The sequence below is a fragment of the Zonotrichia albicollis genome, chromosome 4, assembly GCF_047830755.1.
Source record: "Zonotrichia albicollis isolate bZonAlb1 chromosome 4, bZonAlb1.hap1, whole genome shotgun sequence".
Classification (NCBI taxonomy): Eukaryota; Metazoa; Chordata; class Aves; order Passeriformes; family Passerellidae; genus Zonotrichia; species Zonotrichia albicollis.
In genome coordinates this window covers 16,914,076-16,926,957 of record NC_133822.1, presented here as the reverse complement: position 1 = coordinate 16,926,957, position 12,882 = coordinate 16,914,076, and positions in this window count along the sequence as shown.

Genomic DNA, 12,882 nt, shown 5'->3' with positions numbered 1-12,882 from the left:
TTCTTTGCTGGCAATGAATTGGTGAAAATCAAAATCAGCAAATAGATACTGAGAGTGACAGCAAGAGCACACACAGGGCTCTGGTTCTTTGGGCCTCTCTCTGCTGAAATAATTTGACAACTTGAAGAAAAATCCCAAAGAATTTGAATGCTGATGCCACACAGGTTGGTAAGTTAATGTTTTAAATTAAATTATTATTACTTTGAAAAGTTCAATGTAATTTTACTGCTGGGGTTTAGGATTCTTCCCTTCCCTTTCTCTCAAGGAATTTCCCCCCATACATGTTGCTAAGATACAATAAGCAGGTACTTAAGAGAGACAAAAGAATTGCCACAGCTCAGGGGAGAAAAATATTTAGAAATATTCCTGCAACCATTTAGCATTTATCGTGTGCATAAAATGTAACACTGTTTGTGTTCTTACATGTTATATTGACACCTCTGCTCTTTCAGAATTAATAAAACCAGTAAAAAGTTCATAACTGTTAAAACTGCCAGTTCTCCATACAAAATAACACTGTGCTATGTAGCATTACTACATAGAATAATAGAAAAAAAATAATACAAGAACTTGCCTGGTTTTAAGGCCAACTTGAAAAAACATTATGTTAAAATGTAAGAGAGAAAAGTAGAAACTAAATTCATGTGTCAATTGGCATTCCTAGGTAAATTTGGATTGAATTAATATTCAATCCAAATACTTTATTTATGAGTCAAAAATCTATTCATGAGAAAGAATTAAGCATGTCACAGTGAAATAAGGAGTGTTTCCCTACTTCATATAAATAAATACCTACAAGTATCAGCCATTCCCAGTTCTGAAAGCACTAAAGTAAAGGAACTATTTCTAGCCACTACTAGCAAAGAGGTTTTGGAAATATTTTTTGTTGTCTGAAACAGTACAGATATTTTCTTACCATATGCATGTGTTCATCTGACCCAATACAAGCACATGAGGTAAAAAAAAATGTGCCTAATGTATAACTAGTTGACAAAAAGCCTTATGTAAGCTTGGCTCGTCATTAGGACAAGATTACCTAAACATGGATAAGTGGTTGCAATAAATACACTGCACCATTTTTTGGATTCAGCATAACTGGTCACTGACTAACCAAAAATTACTGCAATGTATTCATAATAAACACTAATGATCAGTCATCTATGGAACTTGTTCTCCAAATTAGTACTGTAGCACACACTAATGTGGCAGAATTACATTGGGCTGAACTCCTGTTTAACTAGCTTCCATCCCAAGGGATTACACACTTTCAGCTGCAGAAAAGTACATTTTTAAGATTGTGGGTTTTAATTAAATTCCTCTGACAAGTTACTGGACAAAGGGTTGGTGAATTGTGTTAAAAAGGGTTCTTTTAATTGCATAATGATTCACTGGGGATTCCTCTGGGTGGAATAAATGAGGGCTTTTAAAATAAATTCCTGTTCTTCTTATATTTATGCAACACAGGTCAAAGTTTCTAGTTCTTGCCAAAATACCCAGGCTTACCATCCAAGCTGAAAAAACAGAACAGTTTTGTAAAGTACCAGAGTTCCAAAGCCATTCTATATTTAAATACTGAACAGTAACAGGAAAGGCATGTAGAGTCTGTGAACGAAACCACTTTAGTCTTGCCTATTTCTCGTGCAGCAGGTAATGCATTCTTTCATAATAATTCAATGCCTGATTAAAATTAAGAACAGACACATTAAATTTATATTCTGAATCTTCTCTAGTTCTTCTTAGCCATGTGTTAAAAGATACCATGGAGCTTTCCAAGATGGAGCATCCAATCCACTGTATCCTCAGCAGGCACATTACCCTGTGTCACAGCTGGTCTATGGCTGGGCAATTAATTCAGCAATAAATAAGAAACCCAGCCATAAACAGGCTCCATGAACAGGTCCCTGGATGAATAATGATAGGATTGATTCAAACCTAAACAGGGATTTCACCCAATCACCCTCCATCCTAAGCTGCAGATGTCCCACTGCTCAAAGAGCTGGGCTGATATGTGGTTTCCTTGAGCCAGGTCTCATCAGCTCTTGGAGATCTGTATCACACCCAAGATAGCTCAGCCAACTTAGAAGGCATAAAATCAGCAGGATGGCTTCTGTGGCAGTGTTGCAAACAGAAAAGTTTTAATAACAGGCAAAATAACAAAACTCTTTACAGAGAAAAACCGAGCCAGGTGCAAGAGGTTCTTGCTCCTGGTAAAACACCTCACAAAAACAATTAGTTCCTTTGTTCTCTTCTTTTTCTAGTAAATTTATGGGACTTTTTGGCTTCTGTCCAATTGGCTATCCTTAAGTTTGAGGTGAAGTCCCCCAGGTCTTATCTTTGCTAATTGAGGAGAGAAACTTCAGGGCTTTTTTGCTTTTTAAGGAGACAAGGGACAGTTTTATAAGGGAGCACATTCCTACACTGCATGGTGCTAAAGCCAGACCAATCAGTGATTTAAACTAAGGTGTTTCAAACCCCTGTATAAGCAAGACCTCCACACTAAACCCTTGCTGTCATGTGGATTTCTAAGAGTTTGTGTCATTTGTATGTCTCCAAAAAACAACCCCCACTGTAGCAATTGTGCATTTATAGACCTTACTTTGCATTTCTTCTATTAAATTGCATGTAGCTTCTCTTTCTGCAGACTCATCCAGTTCTTCCCATGAGGCATTCCAAACCTTTTCTGTTGTAACAGCAGGTCTTAGGTTTATGTTATCAGCAAATTTCATTAGCTCACACACAGGTTTTTTGCCAAGGTCACTAATAAAATTTTAACCAAGATTAGTTCTGAGATTGGTCCCTATGGAACCACATTAGTAACCTCCTTCCACCAAGACTCTTCCTTCCAGCACATGCTATTGTCCTCACTTTTCAATTTCTTACATTCATCCACATCTCTCCATCTTAATTAATATTTTCTTGCATGGCAACCTCTCAAATGTTCTATTGAAGTCCAGATAGATTTCATCTACTGTATTTACATTGTCCAAGAGAATGATTTATCAGCCTTTATCATACTGGCTTAGCCGGAATATTCTATCTTTGTGGAAGTACTGCTGCATTTTAACTAGGTTTTCATGTACTTCCACATCTTTAATTAGTTTTCCTTCCGTGTTTGTTCCAAAGCTTTGTGCACTAATGAGGTCAGATAAAGAGCCTGTAGCTGTTTGGATCAGTGCATTTTCTCACTACATACAAGTCCCACACAAAATCTCTACACTTTTCAGTGTCTTGGGCCACTGTGGCCACTAGGTCTGACCTGAAATTAAAATAATCCACAGCATGGCTGTGGTTTATTTTAGACTAACCCCTCAGGCCCAAAAAGCCAAATATGTGGGTTTTATTTCAGGCTTCTTCTGTAAAACCACACATTGCCTGGTTCCCAGATTCCTGTACAATCACACCTTTGAGATTTTGTGTATGTAGCCTGAATGCTCTGGCCTTGCTTTGCACAGACCTTTTCCATTTTAAACACATTTCTTCATGCTTTCATTTTTATTGGATTAACATTTTGCAACTTAAAAAGAGCTACTGAAGAATGCTCCTTCTTCTTTCCTCCTCATGAATATGTCCAGTGAATGGACCTAGAATAAATCTCATTGATTTAAAACAAAACTATTTTGCTCATCTTCAGTTGCAGCCAGCTGCCACCTCAAAATGAAATGAAGATGTGAAGTTCATGGCTAAATAAAGTGTTAAATTCATCCTACAGAACTCAGAGAGAGGTTTTTCTCTAGCATTAGTTTGGTCTTTAAAGAGATTTTTTTTCCATGGACTTGGCCATTTCCTTAATTAGCTCCCAAATGACACAAGGCTGAATACTTTCAGATGGAGAAGACCATGGTGAGATCCTTGCTGAGAGTGACATTTAATTTCTCAAATCAATAGCACAAAGGGGAGGGGTGGGGAAGCAAGTCTAGATTTTTTGCTGCACCAATGCACTTCCACAATCTTCAGGCAGCATCAAGCTCACCCCTTTGCACCTCATCCCCTCTGCATTTCTTTGTATGTCTGAGTAAACAGCTAGTTCAGAAGTGGCTTTATGTGAACCCCACACTGTGGCAATGGCCTCAGTTTGTAGAAGGAGATTCTCTAGAAATTTGGAAGAGGAAGCTCCTGGTCTCATTCAGATCAGGGCAGAGATGACTCTGAGGACCACAGAATTATTGCTGGAATATCTCAGTGCCATCTTAGCTGTTCATCTCAATGAACACAATGTCTGTGCAGGATGTGTGATGTGGGATAATAATTATTAGACTCATTATAGATGGGTATTGAGATGATTGGTTCTTGCCATTAGGGGATGAATATTGCGTGGGAAAAAAAAAAAAGAAAGAAAGGACATTATTAGTATCAGAACAGAACACAGAACAAAATTTCCCAGATCAGTTTCCAATGCAAATACAACAGCAAACAGTAGAATCAGCACATATGGCTGTAGATTTTTATTAATTGGTTAACAGCTCCAATAACATAGTTGCCTACACATAAGAGTTATGTAAATAGAGTTCAGTCACCATATGGAACTTGAACAAGATGATAATGGGCAACAAATTGAGAACAATCTCATCCATTTTCCATATGGCTTCTGTTGACTTCCATCTATTACACGGAAACTTTTCTGTACACTATTATGGAATAATGTGTTTGGCTTTTCAAAATTATGTATTTAATTAGGAGTCCAAGTTTGCACCAATGTCCCAGAAGATACGTAAAGAGAACTCAAACTGGATTTTCCTAATGTGGTTTTTTATCTCTATATCTGTGTCATGCTTACTTGACTTAATTTTTTTCAATTTGATAAAGATGTTTAAGCTAAACCTTATTCCACTAACAGGAAAACCCTTCCACTCTAATGAAACAAGTTCTTTTGTTAGACCACAACTATTGCAGGATTGCATGTTTTCTTGCACAAAGGCGGATGGCAGCAAATACAAACATATCTATTTACACATTCTTCTGTCAGCACCATTGCAATTGCATATACAACATATATTATTTTCCTCTCTAGCAAGACAAATGGTATTAGATTCTTGTTCTATTGTGAAAGGGATAGAAAGATACTTGGAGGAATTCATGTGGGAGAAGCAAGTCATTATTGAGAAAATCCCGATACTTTTCTTGCTTTCAGCTTCAACATATATACCATTTGGAGCCAATAATTAATGGTTTGGATTTTTCAGACAGATGTGCTAGGTACACCGTTAGGAAACCAGACAGAGAGAATGGTCCTTGCAGAGTGAATTGTTGATGTAAAGAAAGTGCTTTTCCAAGTGACAGGGGGTGTCATCAAAGCACAGTGGCTTTCAGATCCCAGACTCGGTTAGGTAGGAGAAGAGCTGAGCAGCAAACAGCAAGAAGAGCCTTCCACCTAGTGGAAGCTGATATTTTGGCAGCTGATTCAGAGCTGTCTGCAGTTTCCACTGCGAGCTCTGACTCACAAGCACCATGGACAGAGCCCCCTGAATCCCATAAGTAATTTCCAACTTGAATGATTAGCACCAGTGCCCTTCACAGAATTCATTTTCACTCAGGTCTGTTGCCTCTCTTATTTTCATGTCAAAAGAAAGTAGGGATGCTTCTTTCCTCAGTGATCTTGTACACCTGAAGTGAGTACCTGCCAAGGATCATCTCTACCTGGAGAGGCAGGAAAAACAAACCTGATTTATACTAAAACAAACAAACAAACAAACAAAGGGCCTTTTCCTTTCTCCCATCAATGTCAGTCTTCTGAACAAAAAACAGCAAAGGATTGAATGTTTCATCTCCCTAAACAGATTTGTAAAACACAGCAGCAGCCCATCAGGTGCTGAGGTTTGAAGTCTCCCATTTGCCTTTTTTTCCTCCATTGAGTAGAGGTAGTTGGTGAACTCCAGGGAAATTGCAAACTTTTAAAGAAAGGGCTTATTCCACCATCTGAAATTCACAGAAGCATTAAGTCATTGTTCAAATGAAAAGCTGCTCTTATCCATTAACATACTTTTGTTAACAACAAAAAAAGCAAGATACTGATATAAGGGAAGATACACATGCTCTTATTTATATGGTAATTGAATGGTCAGGGAGCTTGCCTAAGATGTGGTCTAAGTCAATTAAACCATGATGTGACACTGGGAATCTTCTCCTCTTCCTCAGATGTTATGGGCAAAGAGGCATTGAAAGAGACTTTATGGCTGAAAATCATCTTTTATAGCCAAAGGGCTCATGGGGAAGAAGGAGCCTTTGGGGCAGCAAAATAATTGCAGTTACAGAGCCTGGCAGAGGGGTGGTGGGAGTGTGGGGTTGGTACATTTTATTCATAGAAGGATTGAGAAATCAGTGGAAAATAACAGGGAGTCAGAGAAGATAAAATAATGTCATAGAAGAACTGAACTCTGGAAAGGATGAGTTTATGTTTTTTCATGAACTTTTGCATTTTACATGCACATTTGCCCTCTAAGCCTTTGCAAGCAGTCCCAGACATCTGCCAAGACAGAAGAAAATGAAATTAACCTCGTTTTCCACCTCAGCCACGTGAGAGAGATATTTTTTTTGCCCCTCCTGATTTTACTCCAGGCTTTCCTGAATGCCTTCCTTTTCTCATTCCTCATGTGTGTCCTACTGCATTCCTCTTGTTCATTCGTGCATCTCATTGCACTGCACACCTTGCACCACACAGAGCTTGCCAAAGTGATAATGCATATTTCAAGGGTGACAAAATAAGTCATTCATTTAAATAACACAGAAAAGCTTGTGCTGAATATTCCAAACACATCAGTGCTTGGCAGATAATCATTCTCCTCCACAGTCTCTTTGTAAGGATGTACCAAGTGAAAATTTTTCCAAACAGACTGTAAATGCAAACAGAGTTGTGTTTGAAAACCAGCAAAGCCAAGGCAGATGGATAACATATAGTTTGGAGCTCCTGTAGTTACAAGACCCTGTGGATCAATTTTTGGAATCCCTGGCTCCATTATGAATTCCACAGGCAGCATTCTGCTCCTGGATGTTAACATGCTGAATGCAGCAAGGAATCAGTTTACAAAGTCCCTGTGGGGAGGGCAGTGATATTACAAGCATCTGTTACACTTCCAGCAGCTTTGTGCTGCCTTTCCTTTTAGGGGTTATTGCTATGAGCAATCACCACACATGAAAAAGCCAAAAGCCACTGGAAATAAAGCTGGAAGAATTAAAATAAAGGTGCATAGTGCTTAGAAATTCTTTGAAAATCTCTGTACTTAAGCAGAAACTTTCTTCAGAAAGGCCCAAAACTACAAGGGGAATTCTACGTAATGTTTAGATGGTATTACTCAATTTCTGGGCTATAGCCTTTTATTTCTTTGTATGCATTGGAGAAACTCAAACCTTCAGCATTTCTCTGCTGGGATCTGTAGAAGAGAAGGAAACCAGGAGCCCAAGAAAGCACAGTCCCAGAAACATGTAGAAATAAAGCAGCATGGCAGGGGCAGGTGAGGTTCTTTTACTAGAGGGTCTTCCAGAGATTGCAGGTCAAGTACTATTTTCTAGCTCATCCTACCAAAAATCTCCAATTCAATACAGTTATGATCAAGTTACTTATTAAAAGCTTTTTGGCTTAAAGGAAGGCTCATTTGTGTGGCATTAATATTCCTTATTCTAAATGTATGCCTGCATATTTCTATAGGACAGCAATTTTTTTTCCTAAGGTATAATATATGCACATTTCTGCTTGGGAAAATCATTCTGTCTGAGATGTCCAAAAATCCCCATTTCTAGAAATAGCGCTACAGCAGCTCCTGCCCAGGAGCTTTATCAAAAGGAGAGCACTGATACATTGCCTATCTTGCCATCTCAAAGTGAAGAGCCAGCTGAAACCTTCAGAGAAGTGACTGGCAATTCCCTACTTGAAAACTTAGGTCAAAATCAGTGGTGCTTCCATTTGCAAGGAATTGCTGTCACCCCTGTAAATTAGCATCAGTCACCTTGAGAAAACACTGAAACCTGAAGAACAGACCTAAAGCCTATTTAAGTAACTCATCATCACTTATATTTAGACAGAGCCCCCTGTACTGAGTTCACCCACCTTTCAAGTAATTAAGGTAACTATTAACAGAAAAGGCTTTGTAATTATTTAAACCTGAAGTGTATCTATTCTGCATAGGTCCTTGTGAAATACTGGGTTTGTCCCATTCATTTATGCCAACATTTTGTCTCTCATTAATGCTTTAAAAAGACCAGGCTGTCTCTGAATCTCTTTTTCTGTGCTTAAGGTGAAATGTGACTTGATAAGGACTCCATAGCTTGTGGGAGAGGGCTGGGATGGTTTCAACACACAAAATTTTGCTATAGCATTTTGAGACAGATTTTTTTTTTTTTTTGTCTTCAGTAAAAATGCTTCTGCGCAAGATCCACTCGGTGAATGCAAAGTGAGCTGCTAGCAACCAACACCACACAGAGAGCACCTCTGTGCCTGGAAATGTCACACAAAAATCCAAGATACAAATTTAGAAACACCACACAATTCTGTCCATGTTACATGTCAAAGCAGCAATCTGGAAATCCAGAGCCTGACACATATTAAGGGCCTGTACTCTGTTTTTTCTGGTTTTTATTTCATGTGTGTGGGTGAACTGTAATCACATCTACTTGCTTTGAGAAGAACAAAACATAATCTGCTGCTCTCAGCACTGAAGCTCATTGAATTTCTTCTCATGCACATGCATTCACATACCCCAGCCTGACAAAGCAGAATTTACACTGTGTTAAACAAAAAGATAAGGGCAATTGAACTGATCTCAGTGTTTAAATATGCCATAACATTTTGATGTCTGTAAACCTTGTAAAGCAAAGCTGAAAAAAAATTAAGAGCTCTGAATTCAGCTATACACACTGGGCTAAAAAAGGCTCAGCTGGTATTTCATGAATGTAAGGCCACTGGTGCTGTGGTTGTGGAGGAGGAAAAAGACGTGTGGTTGTGAGTGGGAAGGAAGCATTATTTAGTTGCAAGACAAGAACATATAGGAAACTCTCTCAAGTGGTAGGAAACCATTTAAATTAAATTAATAATACCAATCTAGTTCATAAATATGTGACCCTGGGTCCTTCTGTCTTAATTTTCTTCACATTTTTTTGCTGTTACATTTTTAGCTTTCCTGTCTGTAGTCAGGTCCCAATACTGCAGTGAAATATATTGCAAAGTTTATATTTCTGCTTCCCATAAACTGAGCACAGATATTTTACCACATCTCTTTCAATTTAGAGGGTTTACCCATTTCCTTTCATGAGACAGAGAGATTACTAAGGACACAAATTTCTCTATATTACAAAATTGAGACTGTGTACAGCTACTATTTTTAAATTTTATGTCTCCTTGTTTACTTCATGTTATCCGAGCAGTTTTGCTTTTTATGCCATGTAAGACAGATTTAATGCAAAGTTTGCAGTTATGTTCATCCCTTGTCTATCTCTGTCACCACTGTTGCTCATTTCCAACAAGGTCTGAGACAAGATATGACTGGGTCCTAAGTGCAGGACACAGTAATCTTCTCCCATTCCCAGGACAATGGAGGACCTGTGATTTTGAGATCTTTCTAAGGACTTCCTTCAATGGATAGGCACAGAGCCAGTATTTCACTCAGCTGCCTGTGTCACTTCGCAGTGTAAAGGAAAGCAGCATGCCAGACTGACTCCACAGGGATGTTGCTTGATGTGGAGAGAGCTGCCTTTGGCCCCTTTCTCCTCAGAGCCCTTGGTGGAATAGAAAACAAGAAAGCCTGCAGAAGGAAAGGTGAACAGGGAGTCTCACTTCAGGGGTGGTCTCCTAAAAGCAAAAAACCACTGGAATTTAGCTTGAGTTTGAGGTAACACCATGTTTTTCTGAGTGGAGATTCAGACAACCAGAGCTGGTTCTTGCAGAGTTCCCACTCTGCTTTTAGCAGCAAGTCAGACTCCAGATGGCTTCACACAGTTTTACTGACAGGCATGTTCAGTGTTTAGGAAAGAAACAGCACTTCAGCCAAAGTTCCAAGTATCAGATCCTCTGATTTTTTGTGAGAGGCAAGAGGAGGCTCTTACTATGAATATTTATCCTGTCTGTTTCATAACATTTCAGAAGGGGATGTCAGCCATGTGCAAACCCCAGAACAAGGAGAGCACGGGACCAGCAGTTCCCTTGCAGGATTAAGCCTTTCTGCACTTGTAGAGCACCCTTGTATATTTGTGTTTGTATATTCACATACATATATTGAAAGAAAGTTCTTCTCTTAATGCTTTTGAGCAGGAGCACCTGCATTTAATGAAGATTGTCCCATGACATCCCTTGAATGACACAACACCATTAATGGTGAGCAAACAGTTTTTACAGGAGACAATGGTATCTTTTCAATACATTTACTTCCAAGAGGAGACCATCTTTTTCTTTGAATCCTGAGCAATGGCATTTCCCATGGCTCTGTTTCCCCATGCATTTGGAAGAGCTGGCTTTTCCCCTGTTGAGCTGTATCAGTTGTTTGGTGACCAAGACACATTGACGTTGTTCAGAGCCACCAGCAGCCTCGTGGCAGCCCTCTGCAACTCTTCCTCCTTCACTGCCTTCCCAACAGACATCAACAGCTTCATTGTCTGCAGTGAGGTCTGCACCTGGCTGTCCAGTATCCTCAGGAGCAGATCCTCGATGTCACTGTTGGGCAGGTGTCCCTGCTGATGACCACTGGCTGGCACTTCTGGGGCTTCTGTGCCCAAGGGAATTGGTTCTGTGCTCACAGGGAGGGAGGTGGGGGTCACAGGTGCCTCTGTCTCGGGGCTGGGGGGAGTTGGGGGAAGCATGGGGGGAGCTGGCAGGGGCTCAAAGCTGCTGGATGGGATGGCTCCACTGCTCACGATGGGGCTGGCTCCTGCTTGGATGCTTGGTGTCTCTGGGCGCCCTGGGCACACGATCCTCTGTGGGGGAGAAAACATTCCTCTGGAGAGCCTTAGGAGCAGGCACCCACGCACAGCCCCATTCTGTGGGTTTAGCTCTCACTGCACAATCTCATCTTTCCCATCTCCTACTAAGGTGAGCCCAGGAAAGCAAAATAAATCTTCATAAACTCTTGGGACTCACAACTCACAGCTCTCTTTGCTCTCTTCTTCTGGCCTACATGAATCCCCCTTTCTTCTGGAGAAACCCAGATTGTCTCAACTTGTTTGGGAATGAGAGCTGAGGAAGAGGGTTGAGGCGGTCCTCAAAGGTTCATTTTCTTGAAGAATGCCTTCTGCAAAGTCTCCTTTATGGCAAGGGGCTGCAGGTGCCATCTGTGTTAGCTAATCAGCTTGGTGTGAGTGCCCCTGAATGATGGGCTGCCCATGGTTCTCTTTTGTCATCTTCCCTGTCTTTTAGCTTTCTGTCTTCCCACTTACTCATATTCAGGGCTCTCTCTTTTGCCTACTAATTGCCCAGAGCACACCACAGTGTACAGGAAACAGCTAAATAACTCACCTTAAGGAAATACTGTTTCATAATACAGCGATAAAGAGAAAAGGTGCAGAAGTTGAGGAAGGAAGGATTTTCTGGCAGTTCAGAGCATATAGGCCCTAGAAAGAGGCAAATAAAGACACAGATCCAGTGACAGACTCCAACACTGGCATCCCCCTTTGCAATAACCTCCCTGTGGAGTGACATCCCTCCATGAAAAACCCCCTGTGTCATATGGGGACTTTTTGAGAACCTCCACTGCTTCTTGGTCATCTTAATGACCCAAGGGGTGAGAGGAGGTTGGTCCTAGGGATTGGTCCTAGGGATTGGTCCTAGGGAATCCATTGGATTCCTCTGAATCCAGTGAAATGTGAGAGAGGCTGCCCATGAGCACGTGCCTTCTCCTCACTGCACCCACCTCTCTCCCCTCCCTTCTCCTCCCCAGATCCTGAGTGTTTCCCAATGATGAGGGCCACGCAGGACTCCTGTCCTTGGGAATCATGGGTGGCTTTACCTGGAGGGATGGCTCCGTGGTTTTCATACTCATCCAGCCTCTGGATGAGTGAGTTCTTGCAGCCGTACAGCTCGCGGAGCTCGCAGGCGGTTCTGGCTTGGATGGTGATCCTCAGGAACTGGAAGAACTGGTGGTATTCCTGGTCAGAGAGGGGTGTTCCTGGCTCCTGTGCCTTTGTGCCCCGAGGGCCAGCTATGCAGCCCCAGCCCAAGAGCACTGGTGGGAAACAGAGTGCAGGGAGTCAGAGGGAGAAGGAAACGCTAACCACAACATGTTTGGAAGAGCTGGAGGACTGAATCCACATCTCTGTTGCCTTTTCTGGGTGCAGGATCCAGCACATGGAAAATGCATTTACAAGTTCGACATGGAAGATCCAGACCTGTGGAAAATTTGCTTGCCCATGTTGTAAGGAGTGACAGTACATGGCTGAGGGACCTTCACCAAAGCTCTGGAGATTCAAATCTTGAACTGGGAGAAATGTCTTGGAAGTCATGGCTGAAACTGAGACTATTGCTCTGTTGTTGGGGCTGGAGCAAGTAGACTGTTTCTTTCCAAGATTTTTAGCCTCTGCAAACTCTCTTCCTCTGGCTAAATAGGTCTTTAACCAAGGTCCTCTCTCAGACCTCTTTCTCCTGCTTCCCCTGTTGCTTTACTGGGCCAACTCTTCCCTCTTAGCTTTGTGGGTTAGCTCCAGACCTGTGCCTTAGTGCTTTAATGCATCCAGCTGTCCCTGTCACAGCATCTCCACCTCTGCTCCAGCCTGTGCCCACTGCATCCAGATCTGACTCCTGTCTGGCTCTCAGGCTGCTCTGTGGCCCTCCTTGATGAATAAAATACCAACTCCAGGGTGAAAATTGACAAAATTATAAGCCCATGGATCTTTGCGCCTGAGGCATTGGAGGATGCTTCATCTCTTCCTTTTGAGGAGTAATGGGGAGGGTGCAGAGCAGCTGGGTTGGCT